The sequence below is a fragment of the Lepidochelys kempii genome, chromosome 5, assembly GCF_965140285.1.
Source record: "Lepidochelys kempii isolate rLepKem1 chromosome 5, rLepKem1.hap1, whole genome shotgun sequence".
Classification (NCBI taxonomy): Eukaryota; Metazoa; Chordata; order Testudines; family Cheloniidae; genus Lepidochelys; species Lepidochelys kempii.
This window is the reverse complement of record NC_136384.1, coordinates 77,033,864-77,058,303: the sequence shown is the minus strand read 5'-3', so window position 1 is coordinate 77,058,303 and position 24,440 is coordinate 77,033,864. Positions and strand designations below refer to the sequence as shown.

At 39.1% G+C, this 24,440-nt stretch overlaps 1 protein-coding gene across 4 annotated transcripts in view; it reads right to left on the bottom strand.

Moving 5' to 3' along the window:
- Window positions 1-6,896: 6,896 nt before the first annotated feature.
- Window positions 6,897-24,440, bottom strand: part of PRR16 (proline rich 16) — a 236,361-nt gene continuing 218,817 nt past the window's right edge. For 3 of the 4 annotated variants that reach the window (XM_073344792.2, XM_073344794.2, XM_073344795.2), the window contains exon 3: window positions 6,897-8,646. The gene's annotated coding sequence lies outside the window, so the exon portion shown is untranslated. Of the gene's footprint in view, window positions 8,647-12,948; window positions 13,005-24,440 lie in introns of all 4 variants that reach the window. The other variant, XM_073344793.2, reaches the window with a different exon arrangement.

Sequence of the window (24,440 nt, the reverse complement as noted above, 5' to 3'; positions counted from 1 at the left end):
TTTGCTTACAGTCAGTCCAATATAGTTCTATGGAATTATGCTCTCCAAATAAGTAAAAAATTTTTTACTCTATTTCTTAAGATAAATTTAGTGCTATCTAGATTAAACTAACTATGAATCATTAATAAAAGAGCAATATGAAGAAATGATACTCCAAAAAGAAAGGGATTTAAGTTGCTTTCCATATGATCAGTGCACAGCAATTCTCAACAGGTGTATTAACTAGTTTGTTTTATAAGGTCAAAGATGACATTTATATTTTGAAGCTAAAGGGATGAACAGGTAAAAGAACTCTTAATAATGCAAAACTAGATGTCCTTACAGAAAATTACAATGGCTTTGAATCTGTGAGATCAATAATCTTTAGTGACCTTGTTAAAAGAAAAAGGAAGGAAGAGACCAGCTTAAAGAGTACATCTTCATACATAATTTAAAGAGCATGTGTGAGAAAAATCAAGTGGACTTGGTTTAAACCTCTCTGTTACATTGACAGTGTTGAGAATGACATTTGAAAATACTCAAGGGTGGTGTTAAGTATTATAGCAGTTATTAAGTGTCCTACTTCTGAAAGACATCCAGTTGTGTCCTTTTGGAAACTAATAATATTTTCCCCTGTTAAAAGAAGTGTAATCTTGTTGAACAATTTAGCCATCATATGTTAATTAATAACACAAAATCTCTTAAGACTGAATCAAGTAGATATGAACCAAGGCAACCATATTAGAATCCAGGTTAAATTTAGACTATATGGTTCATCTCATGGGCTGACTCAGAATTCAGGTTTGGATTCAGTTCTGAACTTCCGTTAGCTAGCTTCTCTTTCAAGAGTCTTTTTAATTATTGTATACATTTTATAAGATTGCCTGCTTTTACACTTATCCTGCCATCCTGAATAGCAGAAATCTTATGAGTTCAGCTGCTGTCAAGGGGTATCTATCAAATTTGATCAAAATCTAACACAAACAGCTATTCAGATCTAGGAAATTCAAGGGGGTTTAGATATGGGATCTGTTTTTAGCCCATCTTCAGAAGCAAGTTGAAGACACTGTAATCAGATTCTTCCTTGGAAAAAGTGTAATTTATATTGCACCTGAGCAACCATATTTCTTGGAACAGGGCCTTTATTCCAGTAGAAAAGTACTGTAATGACATCTTTAAGAAAACAGTGTGCATATTAACAGAAAACAAAAATGTAAATAGCATTATCCAGTGGGTTTTAGGGCTATGGTATTTAGGGGAATGTTTTGCCTTCTGAAATATATATTAGTCTATTTTACTTTCTTGCTCTTAAAGATTGGTATTGTCTTCGCTACTTAAATAGAATGATCTGATGACTGTTGTAATTGATGATGATGCATTATTACACAATAGATCAGCTGTGAAATCACATCTCATTTCCTTGAACTTTCACATCTTTCAAGTTTTTTGTCTTTCTTTCATATGAAACAACACAGATAGCATTTTCAATTCTGAGCTCACATTATAATAGTCTTAGTGGTTAATATTCTGATCCATAAAACACATAATAAATAGAGGTTTGATTATGATTAAGCACACATTCAGATAAAGAATAAATAAGGTTTTCTGCTCTTGTACGGTAACGTGATCCCAAATGATTTTGTTCAAGATACACAAGCTACATTGCTTGAATGTGTTTGATTGCATTAAAATGTTTGCCACACTAGTGACTAGTTGCAGACAAAACATTTTACACTAGAACGTACTGAACTCTCAATAGGAAAATGAAGCACTGATTAATTTAGGTAACTTTTTCTTCCAGGCTTTTGGAAATAAATGTTAAATACCAACCTCTTCTTTATCTCCCAGTAAAAATGTCTTAATGCCTTAAGCATTATGTATGCTGAAGCATCCTGGTTTCTGTGTCTGCAGTCTGTTTTAATTTCTTAAGCTTTATTCAATTCCTAAAATGTAGAGGCAAAAACTATTCAGAGAATTGTCCTTTCTACTAATGGTTAAGACCCAATTCCAGAAAATCTTCCTTGTGCTGAGTAGGACTACTCATGTGAATGAGTGCTACTCAACCTAATGGAGGGAGCCGTTTCTCATTCCGGCTGAAGCTGGCTGCTCCAGGTCACTGCTCTGTGGAGTGTAGCAGCTGCCTAAGAGAGAACCTGGCTGGGAGGGGGCAGTGGCGGCCCACCTGGCCCATCTGCCAGGGATGGGCTGAGCAAGTCAGAAACATGCCAGGGGGAGAGGGGCACAGAGCAGCGACTCCTGGAGGGGCTGTCCTGAGAAGTGGCTGGTCCCACTCCTTCTGCTCTGCACCCAGGCCTGGCTGTCAGGAGCAAGGACCGAGCAAGCCCAGGAGGGCAGGTGGAAGCAGGAGGACAGAGCGCCTCTCCCCTGCCCTCCCCAAGCAGGCCAAAGAGAAATCTAGGGGTGGCACTTGACCCCAAATATCCCCCTATGCGTCTCCTATGACCCGAGCTGATGCCTAAACCAAGGTAGGATTCTGAAACTAGGCATTCCCCCATCTGTCTTCTCTGCAGGACCCAATCCGGTAGGCATTCTCTGAGCCTACTGACTGAATTGTGCCTTACATAAAAGAAAGCCAGGAGTAACCAGATGGGGAATTTTCCAGGCCAGGACTTGTCTGTCTATGTGTCCTCCAGAATACCCAACAGTCCAATGGTTAGGGCACTCACTTGGGGAAACTCTTTTCAAATCCCCCACTCTGCCTGATTTGGGTCTCCCATGTCCCATAGAGTGCCCTAACTCCAAGACTATGGTAGGTAGTCTACGGTAGGTCACTCTCTACGGTAGGTCACTCTCTCAATCATTTCTGTTGAAGCTGTTCCACTTTGTATATATAATTAAATCCCAAGAGTAGGAAAGGACTTCCCTCAGGCCTCTCTCTACCTCTGTGGGATGGAACTTAGTCCCCTATCCTCTCGTTGTCATTTCCTACTGGCTAGCTTAGCTGGCTCCCCTGGTCTTTGTGAATCTCTTTCTTAGTTGTCTAATCTCACATTGCATAGAGAGCTGGGGGTCCCAGCTCAGGGCTGAGGATTCAACAAGGCAGCAGTTTGTCTAAAAGTTAGTGCTGCAATGCTGAACACTGTGACACCATTTTGTGTATCTTAGGCCTTGCAACACAGAGAGGAGCAATGCCCAACTACCTTAACAAATCTGGGCCTTAGGCATGTTTGAAAAAAACGCTAGGCATGAATCTGCATCTTTAGGTAACTTTTAAATACATTAAAAAATCTACCACGAAGTCCTCAAATCAGCGGAGTCAGCATAGCAGATTATGGACACCAAGAGGATGTACATGAATTCTGCAAATTTGGATCACAAGGACCATTTTGTATCATATGGATCCTGCCTAAACCTCCAGAATTAGTGGTAGTTTGCAGCAGTTTTTCCTTTTGGAAATGTAAGGATTTCAACCACTCTTACCTCTTTGGGTGCCCCAACAACCTGCAACATTCCACTAATTCAGAACTTGCTATAAAAACATGTTATATAAATACATACACATATACGTACAAAAAGGGCACTGAGTCTAGAAGTGGGCATTGTAAACTGGCTTAAATAAAAGACTTTCAGAACTAATTATTTGCCTAGAGCTGGCTCCAATTCCAGTAATGTATTGACCTTTCTATTTTGACCTGTTATCTCAAGGGAATAGCTGGACCACACACAAACAGCAAATAAATCTAAATCACTGCAATTAACTGTATTACTGGGCTTTTATTAGTTGTTTCTATACAGCAGTTTAATGATACTGTCCATTATGTTTTTTTGGTGTGCATTATGGTAGCCGAAACAGTATATACGGTGTATTAAATTCTGCTATCAGTTATACCCATCTATACATGAGTAAGTATACAGAAGTCAAAGGTTGTGGATTTATCCCAATGCCATGGACAGCAGAGTTTGCTCCCTTCTATGTGCACTGACCTTTATTTTGAAAGGTGGTGATTAATATTTGTTTTAGCACATTCTGAAATATGCAAAACCTCTACTAATAAAGAGCTGTAAACAACTGTATTTGTTGCTGAGAACCATGATCTCTTTTGCTATGTCATCTTCCTGAAGACATATGTACTGTTTCTTGTAATTCAGACCAAAGTGTTCTATTATCTTTATAATTTATGCATTATTAACATAGAATAACAGCTCCACTGGCACCCAGGACTTCCTACTCTACAGTATCTGTCCTTATAAAACTGTATGTGTGCCTAGAGTATTAGATAGGTGCAGTTAGTATATTAAAAATATCACACAGCTTTCTCTAGAGTTGGGCAAGTAAAGAAGAAAACATATTTGTAAATATGAATTCACGGATATAAGTTGCGTTTTCCTCATTCGTTTGCAGACATTCAGGTGAACAAGTATTTATTCATCAGAATGTTTGCAGAAAGCAAAAATGTCATTCTGGTAGGGCGCCTGCCCCACTCCATGAGAGATAGGACTAGAGTAGGCCAGATCGGCTGCACAGAAGGGCAGCCAATCAGCAAAAGGCCTACTGGGAGCCAATCAGGGCCAATATTACAGCCAGCCAATCAGGGCTAGGCTAGGCCCTATATAAAGGCTTCCCAGGAAGGGAGTAGGCAGTCTCTTCCAGGCTTTCAGAAGGTGAAGGTTTGTCTTCTGAGCAGGAGACAGGCATCTTGGACAGAGCAGCGGGGGAGCATAGAAGGGCTCTGGCCCAATACCTGCCAGACTGCGGGCCCTGATAGAAAGGGCCTAGAGGGTGCGAAGGGCCACAGGGGAAGTGGCCCAGGGCCAGTTAGACAAGGGGAGAGAATGAGGGCAGGGAGGCTGCCACTAGAAGGTCCCTGGGTTGGGACCCAGAGTAGTGGGTGGGCCAGACCCCCCGCCCTTCCTCCTTGTACAGCACCCAGCCATGGAAGGGTGGCCGTGACAGACTGCAACTGGCCCTTGAACAGGGAGGCTAGACTCAAAGGGTTGTGGTTGTCCACTGCGGCAGGAGTGAACTGGACAGACTGCTGGACAGACACTGGAAGGGGGTGAGGGTGGACTTGAGGGCACTGCCAGAGGGCTGTGTCCTGAAAAGGATGCCACCAAGCGAGGAGCAATGTGTGTCCAGATGCCAGCAGGGCGAGAGACAGATGGGGACATCACCAGCAGAGGGTGCCCCACAGAGGACAGAGCTAATTCCCAGATGTGCCAGCGGGAGGTGCTGCAGTGGTGAGTCCCAACCCCATCACAGGCATAAATACTGCTGCAAATATGATTGTGAGAATACTCATACCAGAAATTTTCATGACCTATTTTGAAATACTGTTATTAGCATAATACAGTAGTTTAATTAAACAATTACGGATGTGGATAATTTGCAAACATAAAATGAGGATCCTCTATTTATAAAACCCAGGTCACCCAATGAGGAAACAAACAAAATAAATAAAGACTCATAGCTTGGCTTGTTGAGCCTAACCAAAAGAAGGTTGAGGGGAGCTATGATTGCTCTCTATAAATACATAAGAGGGAAAAATACCAGGGAGGGAGAGGAGTTATTTAAGTTAAGCACCAATGTGGACACAGAACAAATGGATATAAACTGTCCAACAGGTTTAGGCTTCAAATTAGACAAATGCTTCTAATGATCAGAGGAGTGAAGTTTTGGAACTGCCTTCCAAGGGGAGCAGTGTGGGGAAAAAAACCTAACTGGCTTCAAGACTGAGCTTGAGAGGTTTATGGACGGGATGGTATGATCTGTGACTGCTAGCAGGACATATCTCCAATAGTCGGTTACGGGACAGTACATGGGGCTCTGATTTATTACAGAGAATTCTTTCTTAGGTGTCTGGCTGGTGGGTCTTGTCCACATACTCGGAATCTAACTGATCACCATATTTGGGATTGGGAAGGAATTTTCTTCTGGGTCAGATTGGCAGAGGCCCTGGGGTTTTTTCACCTTGCTCTGCAGCATGGAGCACAGGTCACTTGCAAGTTTAAACTAGTGTAAATGGTGGATTCTCTGTACCTTTAAGTCTTTAAATCATGATTTGAGGACTTCAATAGCTCAGACATAGGTTAGGGGTTTATTACAGGAGTGGGTGGGTGAGATTCTGTGGTCTGCAAAGTGCAGGAGGTCAGACTAGATGATCAAGATGGTCCCTTCTGGCCTTAAAAGTCTGTAAGTCTCTGTGACTTAGGTGACCAGTTCTACAGAGCAAATGAGAAATCTGTGAATATTCATAGCAACTTGTCTATGAGTCAACCTTCAGCTGAACTTGTATGTGTGAACTAAGGCTGTGACTCAGCTGTGCTCAGAGTTCTCATCTCTTGTTGACACCTGTAGAACTGGGGGTCTTCCCCACATCACAGGATCAGGCCACTTTTCAGTGACCAATAACTACCACTTATACTATCAAATAGGGCTAAAATTGCTTTGGTGGGGTGTGTGTGTGGTGTGTTTGATTTATTGCAAAAAGAAAAAAAAAATCAGTCACCAACTGTGGCTACCCATGACTTCACAGTTTTAAGTTCGACAGAACTCAAAGTACCTGGGCTTTGGGAGAAGACAGATCTATTACCTGTTGCAGTAATAGGGCTTCAGGCACACACTTCAGCAGTTCTGTCATTTCATCCATCAGAAGGGGTGAAGCCTATACACATTTGTTAGTACATTAGAATAGAGCAAAAGTACTAAGCTATTTACCCATTTCAAATTCAACTATATATTAGATGAAATCATTTTTGAAAGAACACTTTTCCCCTACTGAACACTTAATTAGTATGTTCCTCAAGAGCAAAGGGAATAAAGAAAAGCCTGTTTAGATTAAAGCTGATGATTAAAGTAAGAGAATTGATATCACATGATTTGCTTTTTCTCTAAAAATTACACAGGCTAGAAGATTATGGAAAAAAGGGAAAATATATATTTTTATTCAAAACAGCTCTAGAATCAGTGTGTTCAATGACTTGATAACAAAATACTCCATTAGACAGATACAATGACTGTTCCTAAATGAAATCTGTGGATGACTGTAATGATCAATCTCTATTACCCCTTAAGTTCCCAAATTCCTCCTGACCAAATAGCGGCATCTTTAATGGCCTTGTATGTTACAGTATGAAAAAAGTGGTTTCTGGATGAAATGAATCACTTGACAAGGGGACTGTGTAATTTTGGAAAATCTTGAACATTAGAATTGTTCTCTGAATTCCTAGGCATCTGAAGCTTCATTTGCTACAACGTACTACAGAAAAAAACCCTGCACCAATTATGTAACTTCACATTCATTTATGTGACTATCAAAATCTATGTACTGAAACTAAGAGTTAAAATACCTCCTTCTTGTTGTCCATACATATTTGCCAGTATAAATATACTTTATAATTTTACAAATTATACTATTTATATTAAAGCTTTCAGTCTGCAATTGTTACGATTTAACATGGCAAAACAGTTGCTGTGTTTTGGTTCCATCTTTAAATTCTTTTTTTGGGGTAATGAAAACCATCTAAAATAAGTGACTGCAAATAATACAAACAACACATTTATTTAGAAAAATAAACTGAAAATGCTGTTTGTTTGTCTTTTACATTTCTCCATGAAGCATAGATAAATCGCTATAAAAAGTATTATGTCAAATACATATTACAAATGACTTTTTTCTTTAATATTTTCTAGGAGGATACTGCTCATGTCCAACAGGAACATTCTGGGTGTATAGTTTCAATAGGCTCAATCTGTTGGCTGTTACTATGATATAAAATGAATTTCATAAAAAAAAATTAGATCCCTTTTTAAATCCACTTTTTCATGTTGATGCTTTTTTCATACACTTCTTTTAATCTTACGAAGGACTATTTTGCTGTGGGGAGAAATCCTCCCTGTAAGAGAGCATTCCTTTTCTTCAGCTTCTTACTTCCTTTTGGAGCCCCTGCAAGATACAGCTTGTTGCGGTCTAAAATCTCATGGGACCATCTGTGCAAATGATGGCACACATCATGACCCTGAATGGAAGTGACAGTGCAAATATTAGAAGTGCATTGAGATGCAATCTGTAACAGCGACCTTTTTTTCTTCAGATTTGGGTGGAGAACAGGAGACAACATCCTTTCAAGCATTTGAGCATCACTGATGCTCCGTTCTTCTATGGCTTTGAATATGTACAAGGGATGGCAGAGGTTTTCTTTCCCCACAAATAGCAATATTCCTCTGTTGTTGTACATGCATTGCTTTTCTTGCAATCACTCAAGTGCTTCATGTTTCCTTTTGGCTACATACTTAAATATTTTTTGGATGCTGGCTGGACCGCATGATAAATTGGTTTATTGTTTATTACTCTAATTGCTCAGTACTGAACTCCTTAAGGGTCAGGCTTGGAGACAGTTGTTTCTGTATGGGGCAAGGTATTTAGTCCTCTTTATTCTTCTTTCTGAGTGAACAGAATTTAAGGCTGTGGCTTTTATCAGGGCTCAGCTTGTAGCTCGTAGCGGTCAGATCTGAGGCAGATGATTTGATGCAGATTACACCAGTGATTAGTTGTGCTCTGACTCTAAGGGCTTCCATGCTCCAAGGAGGGTCAGGTTCCTGGTTACTTTCATCAGATCTGGCCTGCAAGAAGTCCCAATGACGAAACTGACATCAAAGAAATAACTGACATGCCTCCAAATGTAGATATTCCTTCCAGCCTGAAGGAGCTGTCAAAGAGAAAGCAAAACAGAAAACAAACCTTTAGACACCAAATAAAAACCCTAATAGGGAAGAGTTTCATTTAACATTTTCATTTAATTAAGAGTCCATATAATTGCAAATTCTTAAAGCACTGGGTTGTTTGATGATTGTACATCCTTACCAATACAGAACCAGATCCTCAGTTGGTGTAAATGGGTTTAGTCCCTATGACGTCAATGGAATTACACCAGTTGAGAACATGACCAATCAAGGGTGTGTGCAGGAATTTAAATTTGACTCCTTTTGGAGGGGCACATTCTGTGCACCTCCCTCCAACCCCCCCACCTGGAAGAGCTTGCTGCTTACCACCACCCAGGTCCCTACAGGAGCTCCCTCTTTCCCCTTCCCTGGCAGGAGCTTGCTCTTCCCTCTCCCCAGCCCCAGCAGGAACTCACTCTACCCTCTCTCCTCTGGCCCTAGGAAGTAGCTCGCTCTTCCCTGCCTCTTCAGCCCCAGGGTCGGAGAAGTCCTGGGCCCCTGACAATTATTGAAGGGCCTGTGACCCTGCTTGTCCCCTTTTTGCATGTCCCTGTGACCTATGACAATATTCTAGTGCCCAGAACTTAAATGAAAAGCTTTGAAAGTAGTGTAGTGAGAAGGCTTTTCATCTGTAACAGAATGCCCTCTTCAACTATAGTGCATTTAAAAAAAAAACCCTTAATACTGAAAATTAAGAAGTAATTCTATGATCTTTATTGAAAAGAGAACTTTAAATATTTGAGAGTACCTCTCAGAAGTCAAACTAAATTTAGAAAGGAGTCCAAAAAAAAGCAATCATCATTCTGGGTTGTATTAGCAGGAGTATTGAAAACAACACAAGATGAGAGAAGTAATTCTTCCTCTCTACTCCATGCTGTCTAGGCCTCAGCTGGAATATTATGTCCAATTCTGGCTGCCACATTTCAGGAAAGATGTGGACAAATTGGAGAAAGTCCAGAGAAGAGCAACAAAAATGATTAAAAGTCTATAAAGCATGACCTGTGAGGAAAGATTGGAAAAAAAAATGGGCTTGTTTAGTCTGGAGAAGAGAAGACTGAGGGGGGACATAACAGTTTTCAAGTACATAAAAAGGTTGTTACAAGGAGGAGGGAGAAAAATTGTTCTCTAACTTCTGAGGATAGGACAAGAAGCAATGGGTGATTTAGGTTGGACATTAGGAAAAACTTCCCAACTGTCAGGGTGGTTAAGCACTGGAATAAATTGTTTAGGGAGGCTGTTGAATCTGTCAAATTTTTAAAAGCAGGTTAGACAAACACCTGTCAGGGATGGTGTAGATAATACTTAGTGCTGCCTTGAGTGCAGGGAACTGAACTAGAAGACCTCTCAATGTCCCTTCCAGTCCTACAATTCTATAATTCTCTTAATGCCCCAACAACACTCAAATGCCTTACAACTACCCTGCTGGATACACTGGAGCTAGCTAATGTTACTCCATGTGCCAACGAAAGGAGGGCACTGAAGAGCAATATAAATATAGTTTCACAATTCATCCCTCCCTGTCCCCCGGGGCTGAGCATGCTGATTATGCTGTGATCCCAGCTCAGGGAGCAAGGAAACAGATATTTATTCACATGCAATGTTTCTACTCCAGTAGCAACTAGCCCCAATTGGAATCTGTTGTGCTAAGCACTTTGAAGACTTAATTGCTGGTTTTGCTACTTCTTTGAATAACTTCTACCCAAACCACTTTCCTTTGGCAACAAATCTAATGCCAAATGTAACCAACTTTAAATACCAATAATAAACAATATATTAGATTTTTTTCTGACTGACTTATGGTCTGTCAAAACTGCAGCACACAGCTGAACCCTGCTAAATTTGAGATTTTGAAGTTATCAATGTCAGAAAACAGCAATAAAACCACAGGAACATCATGGGAGAATGATATCAAAGAGAATACACTATGCCACTTTATATGACAGGAACGCAGTGGTAACCAGCACATAGTTGAAACAAGCAGCAGCTGTGAGGAGCTTCCAGTCTTGCCGTCGGACAGAAAGGAAATGAGATGTAGTTACTGGTATTGGAATATCCACACAGAGTGGCTCAAATCCCTTGTTGGCAGGTGTCCTAAGTGCTGAGACCTTGGAAATAAATCAAATCTCCCCTGTTACATACCAGAGGCACATATCAGCAATGTTGTTTCTTTAGAGAAAATGTATAATCCAAAATGTTCAGATTTGTACTGTACATACTCATAATTTATGGCAATTGACTGCAGCTGAGGTACTGTGGCACATTTAGAGGGAGGCTATGCTCTAATTATGGTAAAATGGGTGTTCAGTCAGTGTCTCTTAGTAATGTCCATTTTAGAAGTGCTCAGTTTGTAGTTAAAGAAGGTTGAAAAAACCTGCAAACTCAGCATGAGATCTGAAAATTAACCTGGGTTCTTCATGGTCCCAAATCATAAATAATGAAGATTCTGCAACTGAAACTTAGTTGAAAAGTCTATTTGTACAGTGTCCGAATAGAAGAATCCCTATCACTTGACCATAGCTACATTGATTCTGCATTGGTTAAGGGGAGAAAAACAAACTATTAACTTCCTTTTGTTACTAAAGTGAGGATTTAAGACTCAGAATATACACAGTGAGCAAATCTGTAATAATCCAGTTTCACACAGTCACTTTCCTCATTGTGACCATATTTTGAACTTTGTAGCAGATCTTTTGTTTCCCCTTTCCAATTTTTGCATCCTCCCAATCCAGAGACTAATACACTGTTACTCTCCTGCAGTTTTTGAGTCAGGTTTTATCCCCAGCATTGATCTAGCAAACAAAAACAAATGACTGGTGATATCTATTCATCAGACAATGAGGTAATAGTGACAGAGAAAGACTTGTATTGGCACAATATAAACAAACAGTCATTTCCCTTTATCGGAGATCCAGGGGTCAATCACTTCAATGCTATTGAAAGACAAAGCAAGGCTACACCTGGTATTTAATTCATTGTTGCAACATAATCATTTTGACAGGTAGTAGATAAAAATCTGCTAGCATTTCACTGCAGGATAAACGTGGGTGTATAGCAACATAGGAATTGCCATATCAGAGGACTTGCCATATCAGAGGACAACAGTGGCCCATGTAGTCCAGTATTTTGCCTCTCTCAAATATTATAATGGACAATTATGGTATACTTTGTCTTTAGGGGAGGTTTCATCCTAGTCCCAGATACTTAGTGCTTGGTTTGCATGCTGAATTACAAAGGTTTACATCCCATTTAAATTCTTAGTGCTATCTCAGAAATACGTAACTCTTTGAATCCTTGAAATTTTTGGCCTCAGTTACACCTTTTGGCAATGAGTTCCTCAAGCTAATACTGCATTGTGAAAAAACACACTGTGACAGCAATGTCCCTGGATTATGCTGCATACGTGTCCAGCAAGATGGAAATTCCACAACAGATTCATCTAAATTTATACGTGAGTTTAATTAATTCACTACAAACATGAATAATTTTATGAGTACTGTCTGTCAGTATGCAATCCTTCCGCAAACTTCTTCAGAACAACACTGAATTACCTTATGAGTGATATCAAAATCATTTCTTTTTTTCAACATGTAGTGTCTCTCTCTCTATATATATATATAATATATATTCATATCCATGTGAAACATGAAAGGTCTATTTGTATTCTCCTAGCAGCATGTGTTATCTTGGATGTCAACCTACACTGCATGATTCATTCCCAGGGCACAGCTGAATACTTTTATACCTTCACGTGATGTCTAAAAATTTGTCTCTCTTTGATGATCTCCAAAAGGGAAAAAATATTATTATTGGCACAAATAATATGGGATCTCCCATAGAAAACTGAATTTTACAATGTTCTGAAACACACAGAAACCAGGTGGGGTGAACATCCCTGCATTATTTTAAAATAATAAATATTACATACAAAAGAAATGTATTAACATTCAAAGAATATTAAGTTGTAAAGTGAAGCATTCAAAAACTAGGCAATTATAGAATTAAGGTTGTTTGTGCAATTTTTACTTCACAACTCTCTTGTAAGGTAACCAATTTGTATTATCCTGAATTTACAGATGGGGAACTGAGGCAGAAAAAGTGTGTTTAGGACAAAAATTTGGAAAGGCATCCACTAATTTTGTGGATCTCAGTGATTAGCTGCCCACTTTGAGACATCTAGCACCTAATTTTACAAGTTCTTACCATTTTGGGAGATTTATATATTCAAAGCACTGCATTAAATTAATTCCACAATAGCCCTGTTAAGTAGTTGGTAAATATAGTACCCATACCTTTCAATATCCTGATCTAGGGTAAAGCAGTAAACTTTACAGATGCATAAATATACCTAAAGACACAAAGAGAAATTTAAATAAATATACACAGAGATGCAGAGTTGGGGGACAGGGAGGGCAGAGCTAGTGAGGGATATAGAGACAGACTATATCATATTCCCTCTCTCTGCATTCTCCTACCAGCACCACCATTTCAACTGTTTCCTTCCACTACTATTTCATTCCAAAAGAAACCAATTACATTCTAAAATATACACCCACCCTCCTCCATTTCATTCTAGACCCTTCCTCCCCCATTTCAATTTAAAACACACACACCCCTCATTTTTACTCAATTATATTAAATGTGAACATTTTGACAGACAGGCAGTTGGAACATGTCCAATATTTAGTCCTTTTAGGAATGCATCTTTCTGTTAACAGCTTTCCTCTCAAACTAAATATAGAGTGTTGTATAGATAGCTTTTAATAAGGGGAAAATAACCTATAAGGGTACTAATTAAACATTTATACTAAACTTTAAATCAGTGTTCATTTACTATTTAAATAAACAGTCACTTATATTTAACCAGAGAGGATATTTATTCAGATCCCCAGTTTACAGTAATTAATATTAAAATCCCCTTTAGTAACCACAAACTGCATGCCCAGGTCATTTAAATCACAAGCAATGCAATTTGGATTTATAATTAATAACTATTTCATATGTGGGTTATTCAGGTAGGTAGAACCAAAACCATTTGTTGGTGAAAAATGCAGATTCCGTAACAGAAATGTTTAATGACTATGTGTTGCATTTGTTGAATTGTTTATGACCAAACAAAACAAAATTAATAAAAGTCAAAATGTTTCATTTCATTATTAAAATGAAATAGTTCAATTCAAAATGGCTTTTTGTTTGAAAATTTCCTTCCATTTTGTTTCAAAACATTAAAAATGCTCAATCAAATTGAAACATTTCATTTCGGGTCAAACACAATGTTTCATTTGACCCAAAATTAATTTTTGCATTTTTTTTTGATTTGCTGAAAATTTCAAAATATTTCTTTTGAACCTGAAATAAAAAAAATTATATTAATGATGATAATAATAATATAATAATAGTCCATTATCTGCACAGCTCTAATTGTGGATACAGAAAAGGAATGTAGAAATGGTTTCATTTAGCTTTTAACAATTGAAAACCCTGCAAAATATGGAGTAAATATTTTCCAGGCATTTCTACATTCTGTTGTCATCTTCCATAGCTTTGAAACGTAACAGCTGTGTCCAGGATGTTTAGATCCAGGTCTAAGTTGTGCTACTTGGATTTTTTTTATTCCTTTGAAATGAAATGTATTCATATACTAAAGCCTAATTTTTCTTTCAGTGGACGTTAGTCAGTTGGCTTTTTTTTTTTTTTTTTGTTGCTGTCCATTTGTAATTCTTTCATCTTCATTTAGGGCACAAATATATTCTCTTGCTATTCAGGGTTAGGAAATCTTTGTCATGATACCTTGGTTCCTTTTTTTTAAAGCACAGAAATACAAATGGTGGTTTAGAGTACATTTGGTGGAAAGTATAGTGGTCAAATTTTATCCAGAACTCAAGTAGCCAGTATTTGATCCAGAAACGGTGGCTAAGACACATAGATGGATTGTAAGTGGCAGGCCACAACTTTTATTAAACTTAAACACAGGGGTTGAGCTCTACCCAGCCATCACTCATGCTCTCCTATCTTAGGTATTTAAGTGGTTACACTGTGGGGGTAACAGGGCTCTTACCACATTACCCATAAATGGGGGAAGGCTCTCCTCAGCCTACTATCCAGGACACAGTTCACCACCCCCCATGATGGGGACAGAGGGTGCAGAAGGATGGGGAACCTCAGTCTCCAAGGTCCATAAGGTCTCCCCCCCTCCCTTGAGGCTAAGGCCCCTTAGCAAAATCCCAGGCCTTTTACCTCTGGGAACCATTCATTTTATCCTTTTAACCTCACTGGAAACGAGATGAAAGTTGGGACAAATTCACAACTTAAGACAAATATTTCAGCTAGGTACCAAGCACATTCCTACTTAATGCACTGTGGCTTGAAGGTGCTGTGAGGAATGTGGAAAAACTCACCTGGGCCTTTGCCAATTGTCCCTAAGGATGAAAAAATTCCTTCCTGACCTCCAAACGTGTGATCAGTTAGACCCACATCATCTGTCAGGCTGGAGTCTCATTCCTAGTTCAGGGTGGGGTTGCTGATACTGAGCTGAAAGGGGGTCCACATGGCCCTTGCTCCAGGTTAAATCCTGGGAACTAGGGAATGTTGGTCAATCAGCACCTCTGCCCCCACCCCAACTGGCCAACAGGTATCAGAGACTCTGGGGAGAAGGAGCTACTTGATGTCGCTCAGCAAGTGTCTCCTTTTCTTGCTGCTGGGGATTTTCTCCTTCACTGCTGGCCCAGTCAAGTTCCCTCACCCATTGAGATGGAGGGGTGGCATTTTTACTTAGTGCTTCTCCATCATTCAGACTTTATAAACTAATATTAACACATCCATGTTCAGCAGTGTGTTACTGTGTTCAAACATCTGTCTCCCATACCAAACCAAGGTTAACATTCAAATGTCAGCAAAACTGAATGTTAACAACTCCACTCCCACATCTTTCTGTAAAGCAATTATACTGTTTTTTCAAGCTACCCTGTTTCAGAATATGCTTTTACTTCTAGTAATTACTCAGAGAATCAGTCTGACTTTTTGAACCTGTAAATAATCAGTATACCAACATGAAATCAATTAGAATCCATATTATCTTCATTAAAACAGCTTATAACCTTGCACTAGGTCGTAAAATGTTCCAAAATCTAAAATTAGCTCTGTTAATAATTTTTGACTTTTTTTCCTTTATTCACTGTAATCCATTATGTTTGCAGGTAGATTACACTTATCACTGCATTTAAAATAAAACTGCTCTTATTTTATTTCTTTTAATGGTTTTTGGTTTTATTTTACTACAGCATTGACAATGCCAGAGCTTCTTCTCGAAATTCAGATATTCCAATAGAGCTATACCAATTTACATCAGCTGAGAATATGGCTCATTGTCTTTCATGAATCCAGAGAGTATGTGAAGAAAGGATTAGTAAAAAAAAGATGTTTTGTAACTGAAATCTACTGCTTAAATGATGTATTTGTACAAGTTTACTGTCTATGAGCATTTGTACAGCAAAATGGGGCCCCATCAGGATTAAAGCCCCTTAGCACTACTGCAGTATGCATACTTAACAGTAAGTACAACTACTATTACTGGCAACAGGAGAAGAATAAGCACACAAGGAATGCAAGAAGGATTGTGCTTGGCCAACGTAACATATAACTATGATAAAACGTCTTATTTTGGTTACCTCTGAGGCCCCCTAGCTTATAGCTGTTGTCTCCTTAGTTGAAAGCGTATTAAGGCCTGGGAACAAGGTGTCATAATTTTCTGTACAGCAGCTAGCAGACTATGGATACAATATAAAGAGATAATATAACAACACTGAAGGTCCTTAATTAGAGTAATGTTGACTGAAACACTGCAATGCTTCTCTCAGTGAATATCACAGAATGGTAGAGATCAGAGAGAGCGACAGAGAAATGGCTAGTCCAGGGAACTGACAGTGGGCCACTGAGCCTTTCATCTTCACATCACTGGTTCCAAATGCAGCTGAGATCTGTAACAACCAAAAGTTACCAGGTGAAACTAAGTTTTGCCATTGACTTCAGTGAGGACGCCACCAACCATCTGTTGCCTCTTCAGCAGCCTGTGTGAAGTGACTGATGCTCTTAATCCAGTCCCTAATGGACAAGCATCCACTTCAACATTGGCACCAATGAAAACACTTATTGGCAGTTTCAGAAGAGAGCAAGTGGCTGAATGGAAATGGAAATAAAACTATATTTGTGTCCCTGGAAGTAATCCTTCCAGTCCTGTATTGAGAAACATTGGCAGACCAAGCATGGGAAAGATTGTAGCTACTGTTTGTACCTGTAGTGTACTTGTCTAGCGGATAGGGGACTTCAGTCTCCAGGGCTGTTAACCTGACACCTTTCATGAGACCTTAGAATATTTTCCAACTATTGTAGAAACCAATCCGTACACATGTGCTTGCAACTGGAACAATGGCCAGTCAAACGCTCTCCCTAGTATCCTATTATACATTTTTAAAGGCCACTATCTTATTCAACACTACCACAAATACAGGGGTCTATTTTCCTCTTAATGATTGTTCTTCAGTTCTTTCAACACAAATAGGAATTTTGTATATTCCAGGACCTTAAAAATAATCACACACGTGAAACTTTTCAAAAATACCTGCGTGATCTTCCTGTACTTATAAACATCCAAGACTACCACTATTTATTCAATAGCAGAAATACTGATAACACAAATAAACCATGTCCTTGAGGAATTACATTACCTTGCCACCTACATTTCTGACTCTTTGCAACTAATGGTCAATTGATCCATTTGACTTCTGAACCTGATACACGAGCCATTGAAACCACTGAACCACAAACATTAGTATTTTATTCATTTTAAATCCCGTTGAATGTACAGGATGTGAAATTTACCCCTGTGCGGAGGCCAGACTAAGATTTACATATCATTGGACTTAAGTGGTACTCAAATGGTGCATAGATCGTGTGGTGGCTGTCTGCACAAGTGTTAATTTCACTCCCAAATAATTGGCTATTTCTAGTTCTCCTATTCAAGAAATGTTTTTGCTTTTTTCTTTACAACATAGTAAGACAAGAAAGAACTGCCACTTTCTATAACATTTATGGCTTTCAATACCAGTATTCATAATCTTCTGGGGTCACTGGTAGTTGCTAATATGTATTGTGCCGTTCTCTTTCTATTACTTGTTTAACAGTAGAAGCCATAATTCGATTTAGAAAATCAATACAAAGCTTCTGAAAATGCAAATGTGGTGCAATCTAAATATGATCTTGCATTTAACTCATCCATCAAATTTTGTACAAACTTATGCCCTGTGCAACCCAGCAACTCCACTGATGGCGAGACATAAATCAGGTCAGTTATTAGGCCACCCATGTTAAATTTCAGACATACACAATATATAGGTAAATTACAGTCCTTTAAACATTGAGGTTTATAGCAAAAGTGGTGTTATTGCAAAATTGAAAAGAAAAAAAAACCCAGCTTATAGAGTAATATACCAAGTAAATATTAATGTGAAAAATGTTTGTTAAAATATGAGTATGTATTTGCCAAAGCTACTTTACTAAGGGTGGAAAACATTCTGGCATGTCTAACAATAGTATGGTAGCAAAATATTTGCTTCCTAGTTTAGTTATTTTTAAATATGCAGTATTTTAATAAACATCTTCATGGTAATAATTAAAAATTATAATAAATCAACTGATCATAATGGGCTTGATTTCAGAGGCATTGTTCTCGTTCCCCTCTCACTGATTTAAATGGGAATAGGGAGTTCTCAACACCTCTGAAAACCAGACCCAGTAAGACCAGAAGTCAAGTTGTTTCAGTCAACTTACCGAAGCTTTGGTTTTCACAGTGTTGGGTTGTTGCTGCTCAGCCACGACTCTATTTTCTTGCACACTTTTTGTTAAGTCTTTTATTTATTATTCCAGGCACCACAAGAGGACAAAAAAAGAAGACACCAGGAACATGGTTTAAGTGGGCCACAACTTTATTAAGTAACATCTGGGAACTATCCAGCAATAACTCATCCAGTGCAAGTCATCCATCCTTTGCAATCGGTTCCACTTGGTGGAAGGTCACCATCAATCCCCACCCTGTGAGCCTGGTCTCACAATCATTACTGGGACCCCACTGCCTTGCCCAAGGGGCGGGGAACAGGTGGTTGTCTCCTTGCTGTACCAGACATTAGGAGCTCCAACCCAGTCTCCACATTCTTTAGGACATTCCTTCTCCTAATCCGCTTCCAAATTCTGGTTGATCAGTCAACCAGAACCCCCTCTGAACAATTATCTGGGCTGGACATCTGCCAAGTTGTGACAACAATTAATTTCATAACTCAACATTCCCACTGGGTTTCTGGGTTGCTGAAAGGAAGGTAAAGAAAACTCATACCATGCAACCAGTCTGACAGGGAGGGAAGAGGCCTACAGCAAAACCCAACAACCTGGTCTTACTCTAATCACAGAAGGTTGGTGGGGAGGAGAGGAGGGGGATAGTGGTTCCCCCCCCCCCCAAGACAGAACACCTCCTCCTGGCATGGTGAAGTTCTTCTAATCCCTTCCCTTGGGTGCCTAGCAGCCAATAAAATTATGCCACACTCTTCTGTCTAACTAATCAGCCACAGAGGCCCCCTCCTCAAACCCATGAGGAGAGGAGTGGACTTGCCATTCTTAATGGGGCTGAGGGTTCTTTTTCCCCTGATGGTCCAGACAAAACCTACCCATCTTCAAGAGTACGGGAAGGGTGGAGGCATTTGAAAATAAGGTTCTTATGACCTTCTCCTGAGCATTATGTTATATGCAGCTTCTCTTATCTGAGGATACCAGATCCATCAGAATGGGACACTATTTACTGAAATGAATTGTCTTGTCAACTTTTATTGGTTCATGAGGAGAGATGATTTGCCAGTTCCTTCTCTGCCTCCTTTGTATAGTTTTTGATAATCTACATGTCAGCTATGGAATGTTTCAAATACATCATCTTTCAGAAAAAGTGGTTGATTCAAAAACAGGACAATCTTATGGCTAAAGACTGCTGCAGTGCTCTCTCTTGTACCTAACTAGCACTGGAAGAAATTATTAAAGAAAACTTTTTTCATTAAAAACAGCATAATGTCAAAAACTAATGTTTTTCATTAAATATCATTTTCAATATCATTTTCCATTTTTTAAAAAAAATTCAAAGCAAAACATTTCAGGGTAAATTGGCCCCAAATTTTATATTTTTTCTTTTACTTTCTTTTCTTAGAAAAGTAGGAAAAAGAGTGAAAAAGTAACACTTTCATTATTAAATTTTAATTTTTGTTACTTTTTGAAACTCTCTCTTTTTAAGTGAGACATAACATAGCAATGATTTTTTGTTACCATTTGGAAGATACACTGACACACTTTCTTACTTTTTTTGAGTATGTGTGTATAAGTAATACCTTTCATACTTTGATACTGTTTTCCAGTTGGCAAAAATGGGGAGAAATAGTGTAGAAAAACCTTTCTTAATTTTTTTGAATTTTTCCTTATTTCCCAATGTGAATTTCAATTAACTATTTTTCTTCAAAAAATTGCAGTGAGAAAAATTACCAGAGGTGGGAAGGCTAAATTCACAGCTGGTGTCAGTACTCTACTTTCACTAACTTCAGTTTGAGCTTACCAATATTGACTTCAGTATCACCTTGGGACATGAGGACAATGTATAGGTTTGTGTATTTAGAAATATATGAGTGAATTTAGTAAGTGTGGGAATCAAAAAAGTTATTCACACAAGGCTTCAGGATTTTGTTAAGCAATCATGGGGCTGTATTCAAAATGTGATAATTCATACCAATACATTGGAATTTATACATATTTAAGATACACAATATTTACAGATACCATCCAGGACTGGTTACAGATGCAAGAGGAACCTGCAAAAAGAGCTGTATTACATAGATCCAAGAGGTGCTCATTTTTGTGGTTGTTATATAGAATAAGGGGATTTTATGATGGCTAAATACAAATAAAGTGTCTGTTTCAATACACTTTGAAATATTCATGAGTTTAATTGCCTTCATGAGAAAATCAAAATAGAACTTTGTGATAATGGCAGAGCAGGTGCCAGCTCAGGCCAAGGCCCTTAGGCCTCACTGAACACTGACAAATGCGTAACTGGAAACCAATCTGGCTCATCTCTGTGGTAGTATTGTTAAAATGGGCATTAGATTTAGAGAGATGTATTTAGTGTTTGACTTTATGAAATGCTTGCGGGTTGCTGCATGCATTAATCTCACTTACAATATCTGTATCCCATTCTATAAAGTAGTATTTAAGTGTTTGCTTTGTAACTGGAAACCCCCACAGTCAGGAGAGATGCATGATTAAGTGTGAAATACTAGGTTTATCACAAGAGGTTTATCACAAGATTATCTCCTCCCCAACTAAAGAAGGCCTATAGACACCAGATGAACCATTGTGGAACACCAGTGGACAAAAGACTTTGTTGATTTCTCCCCTCACATTCATTAAGAGGAAACATGCAAAAACCCTTGTCCCATCACAGTTTGAAGTCTGGGGTAAGGGAATAAAAAGCCCTGACCAGAAACAACTGTATCACTGTGCTGCTTGGAATTCAAAGAGGGCAATATTTCTAAGCTTAAAGGAAGGGATCCCCAAGCTAGCTTGAGTTGGCCGTAGAAGACATATAGAACTTACATATTACAGCAGCTTCTATTACCTATTAAGACTGTAACTCATTTGTGCGTGTATGTTTACCTGTTTTAACCCGATACATAACTCATTTCTTTTTCCTAGTTAATAAATCTGTAGTTAGTTTATTACAGGATTGGCTACAAGTGTTGTCTTCGGTGAGAGATGTAAGGTATAATTGACTTGGGGTAAGTGACTGGTCCTTTGGGATTGGGAGTAACCTGAATATTGATGAGTTTTTTGGTAAACGGAACCATCTATCAGAAAGGCAGGCTTGCATGGGTGGCAAGATAGCCCAAAGTGCCAAGGTGACTGACTGTAACTCCTTGTTAATGCTGTTACAGTGCTTGCAGAGTTCACACTTGATATCTGGTTGGCAAAATCTAAATATAGAACACACAACCAATTTGGTGTTTGTGCCCTTATTTCTAACAGTCTGCCCTGAGGTTGGCACTCACGTTCATGAGTCACTCTACAGAGCTTGACAAACTTACTAAACATCAGAACACAGATTCACTGGTACTGTTGCCCCCTTTTGACCGAAGCAGCTAGTCAAGTTCAGGGCCCTATGGATATGCCAATTGGAAGCAGAAATTGGTGATCAGTATTTATTTGATGCGGTTGTGTTTATTTACAAAGAATATGCCAAGTTCTGTTTCTCTTAATGCAGAAGGAATCAAATAGCAAGAAACAGCTTTTTTTTCCTCACAGCACCAATGTACTTTGTTGCATGTCTTGGGAGGAGCATCCTCTCTGAAGAGAATTGGTCAGCACCAGATAAGGCTGCCTGTAGCTCTGAGGTGTGCCTGGGAAAGGAAATTCTGGTTATCTGTGGAATGTACTGTTATGAGAACACTCTTTTCAGCCTGCACACATGACCCAACAACCTCTTCCCAGGTTTCTTCCCGGGACGGCCACCATGCTTTTTCAGCTGCTCCTTCAGTCTCTCTCTCTCTCTGATTTATGTCTAGAGCACAGCTATAGCCCTGCAGCTTCCTACATCAACGGAAGGGGGGATTCCATTAATGTAGGCAGTCCACCTCTCTGAGAGATAGTAGCTAGATCAATGGACTAATGCTTCCATTGACCTAGCCACAACTACACTGGAGATTAGGTCAACCTAACTATGGTGCTCAGGGAGCAAAATTTTTCACAGCCCTGATCACCATAGCTAGGTTGACCTAAGTTTTAGGTGTAGATCAGGCCTCAGTCTTTCCCAGTTTTTGTCTGTTCCATCTTCACACACACACCTACCAAAACCAATACTCAACCAAAAGCTTTGGGGCAGGTTTACGTATTCAGTTTGTGTTAGGTGGTGCACTTATGCTTACGGTTATGTTAACTGAAGGGTGAGTTCACACATCAATCTCAATAGGGTTTTAACTCAACCCATAATGCGGGTTCACCCATATCATTACAATAGATGCCATAAATAACCAGAATTTCCTTTCACAGGCACATCTCAGAGCTACAGGCAGCCTTATCTGGTGCTAACCAACTCTCTTGCTCCTCCCAAGACATGCAACAAAGTACAATGAATAAATTAACTGGGAATGCATGCATCTGCTATTAAAGTTATTTTATTTTTAGATCCTTAAAATGACACATTGTTTGGAAACAGTTCTCACCAGAGTACATCTTCCAGCTGACAAGTGAAACCTTTTCTTGTTCAGCCTGGAGCCTGGCTGGATGGTGGAGAACTGAACTGGCAGCCCCCCAGTTGCCTATTTTTAAAAGATGTGTATGGGTGAAAGGAGCCATGTATGAAATAATGTAGCTACCACTATTTCTGCTCATTTTGACATTTACTGATCCTTCATCTATTTCATATCACTCTGCCATGCTTCAAGCAATTGAACTGCTTTGTAGGCCCAAACCAATCTTCCAAACCAGCTTTCAAGCCAATAAAACTTAGCAAAACATCCAAAGACATTTGTAAAATTCTTTGCCTCATCCTGTTTACAGATTTCCCTATCGAGGGATGAAGTCATTTGTTTCCAACTGACAGCATTTTGTTTGTTAACAAATGTTTTACAGGGTTCAACTTCTTCCTTTATCCTCTGCCACAAATATTTTGCCACTGAGAACTAAATATGAATTTGACTGCCAGAACTGATACTGCGATTCCTGAAGTAACACTACTTTTGCATTAAACTATTTCCCCAAAACATGCTAATGTGACAGGAAGGTAAAATCACAATGACTTTTTGCACTGTATAAGTACTGAATAAAAGAGACAGATACCAAAGCCATATGCTCACTTAAACATTTTCCCATAAAAATAATTGCCCTGATTCTACAGAGTGCTCCGGCTGCTTTATATCACTTTAGTTGTGCAAAATAGCCCTTATACTAGTGGATTTGGCCACTGAAGGGTGCTGTCGAGCCAGTGGAATGGCTTTACACCAGACATTCCACCCATGTGCTGACCCAAGGAACAAGGATGACAAAAAGCGGTCATGTACAGGTCTCCTTTCTGCCCAGCTGATCCCTGGCTGTGGGAGCAGAACATAGATGCCTTGGTAGCTGGTACAAGATAGAAGAGCCTTCTAACTTGCAACAGGGACCAAACCAGCATTTGGCAGCCTCAGGATGAAGGCCAGGGAAACAGACATAGAGCTGCCTTTCATGTCTGGCTACAGATTTGTGCTCAGCTCTTCTCAGCCTGTCTAGAAGATCCAGTCTCTCTAGTTTGGGGTCATTTGGACATAAAGGGTTTTATTACTATTATTCCATTATTTTCTGATACTCTGTGTTATATTTTTACTGGAGATGGGTTCATGTTGCAAAAACCTGATCTGTATCCAAATTTCACATCCCAATATTAAGTTATATTCAAGGTCAGAGGCTTGGTGCACCCCATTGTGAAGATACAGGTTGTATATAAAATTCAGATTTGGTTTGATTTGGATTTTGAAGCCTTCCTCTCCCAAAGTTTAGGGGTGTTCAGATCCACCACCATCTCTTTCTCTCACCTGTTTTTTTAAAATATTGGATATCTATGACCTGCACTGCATTTACTTGCTCTAAGAATATGACAAAAACGCAGGTCTTGGTTAACTATGTTGGCATAGCAGCGATATTGGAGGACAGTACTTTGGAAACATCTGGATAT